The sequence below is a fragment of the Herpailurus yagouaroundi genome, unplaced genomic scaffold, assembly GCF_014898765.1.
Source record: "Herpailurus yagouaroundi ecotype Mexico unplaced genomic scaffold, PumYag 220, whole genome shotgun sequence".
Classification (NCBI taxonomy): domain Eukaryota; kingdom Metazoa; phylum Chordata; class Mammalia; order Carnivora; family Felidae; genus Herpailurus; species Herpailurus yagouaroundi.
The window spans coordinates 4,400,869-4,406,627 of NW_024412451.1; positions in this window are offsets into that span (position 1 = coordinate 4,400,869).

The window sequence follows — 5,759 nt, forward strand, 5'->3', positions numbered from 1 at the left end:
GGAGCCACGAGCAGGAGAGGGGCAAGATCAGCCTGGGGTGAAGACGGCCTTCTGGGGCCTTGTGGAGGGTGGACTGGAGTGGGGAGACTGGACAGGCGCTCTTAAGCTTCTCCCTCCCTCCTTGGGGCACCCGGGTGGCTCAGTGGGTTAAGAGTCCGGCTTGAGCTCAGGTCATGACCTCACGGCTCGTGAGTTCGAGCCCCGCATCGGGCTGTGTGCTGACAGCTCGGAGCCTGGAACCTGCTTCGGATTGTGCGTCTCCCTCTCTCTCTCTGCCCCTCCCCCGCTCATGCTCTGTCTCTCTGTCTCAAAAATCAATAAAACATTAAAAAAAAAAAAATTCTGCCCCCCTCGCCCGCTCACGCTCTCTCTCCCTCTCCAAAAGAAAAAGAAAACTGTTGGATACAGCGCATTTCAAATTCTTGTGCGCGAGGTGTGTTCATGAACACGGGTGCATTTCAACTGGTTTTGATGAACCCTCATCCGACATACTTAGTATTTTACTTGTTTATTTTCTGCTGGGCCACAGTAGAGGGGAGGGAGGTCACTGCTCTATTACCAGAATCCAGGGCAGTGCACGGCACATGGCCGGCAGTCAGGCTGTTGAATGGTGAGGAGTGTCCCCTCCCCCAGAACTCCTGACTCGGGAATTGTGGGTGACGCGCAAATTTGAGCCGGCTTCACCCGCCTTTCCCCACGATGCCGATGGGGGCGCTCTGAGCATCACATTTTGATCCAGACCAACCCCCTCGTTTCTCGGGTGAAGAAATTGAGGTCCAAGAGACATGTTGACTTGCCTGAGGTCAGGCAGCACGTTGACAACAGAGGAAGCAGCCTGGCCTGGGCTCCAGCCCAGGAGAGGCTGGTCATTGCTAAGTGCAGGAGTCATTCCTGCACCTCCCTGGGCCCTCGGGTCTCCATCTGGCAAATGAGGAGGGTTCATCATCACAGAGGGGCGGGACATCATGGGGTCACGTTTTGCCCCTCCCTCTTACTAGCTGTGCGATCTTATGTAGATATTTCTTAATCCCTGTGCCTCAGTTTGCTCATCTGTCAGATGGGGGTAATAAAAGTCCCCACCTCATAGGCTGAATTCGGTGAGTTAATACCCATGAATTGCTCAGAACAGTTCCTACAGCCTCGTAAGTATCCAATAAATACTAGCCAGTCGCATTATCTCCAACACTGCCACAAGAGGTGTGCGAATATCCCCCATAGGCGGGTGAGGGTGAATTTGTGAGGGCCGGCTTTAGAGCCCGAGTTTCCCGGATTCAGATCTCGACTCACTTCCAAACTCTGTGACCTCGGGCACGTGAATTGCCCTCTCTGAGCTTCAGTTACCCTGCAGATGGCTGGGTTATTGTGAGCACGCAGTAGGTACCTAGGTATACAGAAAGCGCCAAATAAATGCCAAGTATGTATCCCTCTGTGTTCAGAGTCTCGCTGCAAACGGCATGTATTAGTTCCTTATGGCTGCTGTAATAAATGACGACAAACTTCAGAAGTTTGAAGTCCGTTTCCCTAGGGCCGAAATCAAGATGTTCGCAGGGCTGTGCGCCCTTTGAATCTCTAGGGGAGAGGCCATCTGCTTCCCTTTTCAGCTTCTAGAACTTCATCCCTCACAACCCTTGGCTCCGGCCCCTTCTTCCACCTTCAGAGTCAACAGCGGAGCATCTCAGTTCCTTGATCCCGTCGCCTTCACTGCATCGAATCTCCCTCTTATAAGAACACTTGTAGATATTTAGAGCCACCGAGATGATCCAGGATAATGTCCCCATGTCAAGACGCTTAATTTCATCCTACCTGCATAGTCCTTGTTTCCAAAGTCACAAGCACCTGAGTATAGTTGGAGGCCATCACTCAGCCTACCACATGGCGGAAAACCCAAGCCAAGCTTGCTGAAGCAACAAAAGGTAATTTATTGCCTCACGCAACCAAAAAGTTAAGGAGGGGATGCTTCAGGCACAGCTAGATCTAGGTGCTCATCCAGAAGCTGTCCCTGCCTTCTCTGGGAGCTGTTTGTGTCTATGACAATTTCATTGCCAGGCTGACTCTACTCCCCGTGGATGCGGAAAGGTGGACGCGGTCTGCCCCAGGTTCACATCCAAAGATAAGTGCCGTGGAGAAAAGTAAAGCCAGGTAGGGCAAGACAGAAGGGTAGCATGAGTTTCCATTTGAAATAGGTGGTGAGGAAAGGCCTCTAGTGAGAAATGACATTTGAACAAGGACCTGACCCAGATGAGGGGGAAGCCAGGCCGCTGTCTTGGGGAAGAGGGTTCCAGACAATGAGTCCGTTGAAGAGCCTTGAAGCCAATGTGGCCAGAGCCTAGTGAGCCAGCAGGAGAGGGGGAGAGAGGAGAGATCCCAGAGGGAACGCAGGGGGGTCACGCAAGGCCTCCTGAGTCCTGCTGAGGACATGGGCATTTCTTTGAGTTAGAGGGGACAATGCGGGAGGGCTCTGGGCTGAGGAGGCACGTGAACTGATCTAGGTGTTAACAGGCACACTCTGGGGAGCCTACCTGGGGGTCGAGGACTGAGGCGGGAGGTCCAGACAGGCAACAGGCGTCCTCGCTTGGGGTCAGAGAGGATTTGAGCTTAGGGGAGGCGGCCGGGGAGAGAGTGAGAAGTAGCCGGATTCTGGACGTACTTTCCGGATAGAGCCAACATCGGAGGGATTTGATGAAGGGGTATGAGCGGGAGGAGCAGGTTTCTGCCCTGCAGGTGTGGGATGGAGATGACCAGGGACTGAGCCCTCTCTCCTCTCCCAGGCGCCCGGAGGAGGCGGGGCGGAGGCTCCGGCCCTGGTGCAGCTCGTCCACGAACACCGGGCGTACTCGATCCCTCGCCGGGTCCCCGGCGCGGCGGCCGAGGCGCGCCTCCGCCAAAGTGGCGGCGCCCGGCTCTCTCGTCCCCGGCTCTGAGGTCCGGGCGGGGTGGTTTGGCCGCGAGGCCTGCGGGAAAGCCTTCAAGCGCGCGTGGAAGCTGCTGAGCCACGAGGTGGTGCACAAGGCCGCGCCCTCAAGCGCCACTCGACTGCAAGGTGCACGGGGACGAGCGGCTAGCGCTGTGCTGCCTGCGGCAAGCGCTTTACGCGGGGCCCGCAACGTGTAGGCGGGAGCGGTGGGCGGGGCTAGGGGCGGAGACAGGAGTGGGTGCCCGGGGAGAGGCGGGGCCTGAAGGAAAGGGGCCGGGCGGGAAGCGAAGGTGGGAGGGGCCTGAGGGAAAGGGGCCGCACAGTGGATGCGGGGCGGGCGGAGCCTGGTAGAAAGGGGCCGGGCGGTGGATCGGAGGTGGGCGGGGCCTGCGGGAAAGAGGCCGGGCCGTGGGCCGGAGGTGGGCGGGGCCTGATGGAAAAGGGCCGGGCGGTGAATCTGAGGTGGGCGTAACTAGAAGTTGAAATGTTTTTCATTGATTCAAGGCCCCTTGTGGTTCATGTTCTGCAAAACGTTACTTCACAACTTTTGCCTGTTTTGAACCAGGGGTTTTATTTTTGGATATTGATGCCCAATGCTTGTTTTGTATATTATAACAATAATCTGCTGTTCACATCTTTTAGTTTGTGGATTATTTATCTGACTCTGATTCTGAATCTTAACACACTCAGATGTATCTATCTGACTCATCATTTTGTGCTTTTGAATTTTTTCTAATTAAGATTTTTCCGGTTTTGTTGGGAAATTTTTAAAGTTAAAATTCAAATTCAAGTTTGCTTCAACTTCAAGTTAAAGATACAAAAAATTACAAATTACCATTGTTCCCACTAGCACAATAATGAAGAGAGACAGGCTCTGGAATGAGGACTCATAGTCATATGAATTCCTATACTCAAGCTTAACCTGTGTATACATAGATCTGGCCCTATTTAGGATCCTGAGAACTTTGAGAACTGAGGTAATGGGGAGACCCATGCCCAGTCCCATAGATACATACATACGATAGGCCTGAATAGCCGGGTAAAGGCTTTGAAAACTGGGAGGTTAGGGGCGCCTGGGTGGCTTAGTCGGTTAAGCAACTGACTTCGGCTCAGGTCTTGATTTCACAGTTCGTGGGTTTGATCCCCGTGTTGGGCTCTGTGCTGACAGCTCAGAGCCTGGTGCCTGCTTCGGATTCTGTGTCTCCCTCTCTCTGCCCTTCCCCCACTTGTGCTCTCTCTCGCTCTCTCAAAAATAAATAAAATGTAAAAATAAATTAAAAAAAAAAGAAAACTGTAAGGTTAAAAAAAAAATCCAGGGATACACATTTGGCTCAGTCAGTGAAGTGTGTGATTCTTGATCTCGGGGCTGTGAGTCTGAACCCCATGTTGGGTGTAGAGGTTACTTAAAAATAAAATCTTGGGGTGCCTGGGTGGCTCAGTTGTTTAGGCTTTGGACTCTCGATTTTGGCTCAAGTCATGATCTCATGCTTCCTGAGATGGAGACCCACTTTAGCCTCTGGGCTAACAGCATGGAGTCTGCTTGAGATTCTCTCTCTCCCTCTCTCCCTCTGTACCTCTCATGATCTCAACATAAATAAATAAATATTTTAAAAATTTTTAATAAAATCTTTTTGAAAAATCCGCAATCTTGCTTGCACATAAATAAGACCCAGCGTCTCATAACATAACATTCGAGTGTCCAGAATACCAACCAAATTTACTCAAAATGTAAGGAAAAGCCACAAAAATCTCCACTTACGTGGAAAATAATAATAAACACCAAGAAGTAACAATAATCATCAAAGAATGAGGTGACACCAACGATGGGATTACCTGACTGCCGGAGTCCAGCTCCAGCAGATGCAGGGGTTCCCAAAGGATGAACGGCGCCGGCGAAAAAGTGAAAATAAAACAAAACTAACATAAAAAACTAAAATAAAAATGGACGCAGACAACCGCAGTGTGTTGAACTGGCCGATTGATTGTAGCAAACGTGGCATTATATTTGCTAGCGATCTCCTTGTAGCCTATGTCATCTACGTTTTCTGGCATCACCCAATTCTCAAATTGTTCCTTTGGGTCATCACCCAATAAGGAATACCATGATTGTTTTCTCATAACGTCCCCTCCTGCCCTTTGCTTATTGATTAATTTCTTTCATTGTTTTTATTATGTATCTATGCTTATCTGTAATCTATAAACTATTTGCTTTGCTGTTCTCATGAAAGGTCATTTATCTCTCAACCCCTCAAGTGGAACAGTTACAGGGACATGACCTCTTGGTTGTTTCCCTGAACCATTCGTGGTTTTGAAGAACAAAAGTGTTCGTCTCGGTCCGAGGTGCCAGGAGGGGGCCAAGAGGGCCTTAGAAACCCACGCCTTATACATTCTCAGAGAGGCAATGCACCTAGGAACCAATGGACCATTCTGCAGCTTAACCAACTAGGTTCACTCATCATCTGGAATGCCTCCTGGGGGCCAGGTGGGCCCAGGGGTTAGAGTGACCTGAGTCCATAGATAACACTCCTTAGTTACTGGAGTGGGGCTTTCAAATCCATATGTCTCTCCTTTACTGGCCTCCTTTGCTGGCAAATGCATGAGGCTATCCTTCCTGTAAGTAGAGAAGTCTCCATAGGGGGTGGCAAGGGCTAAACGTAAGGCCGCACAATTTCCTGCGGAACCTTATTTTCTTTCCTAATGGCTCTTTTCCCAGGGGGCCTGTCGAGGGCAATTCCCCAACAGACAATACCCCAGGTAGTTTTAAGGCCGAATTACCTAAGAGCGGAGTACAAGAAGCTTCACTGTCGCTGGGCCGCCTTGCAGTCGCCAATCCGTCCACAGCCCC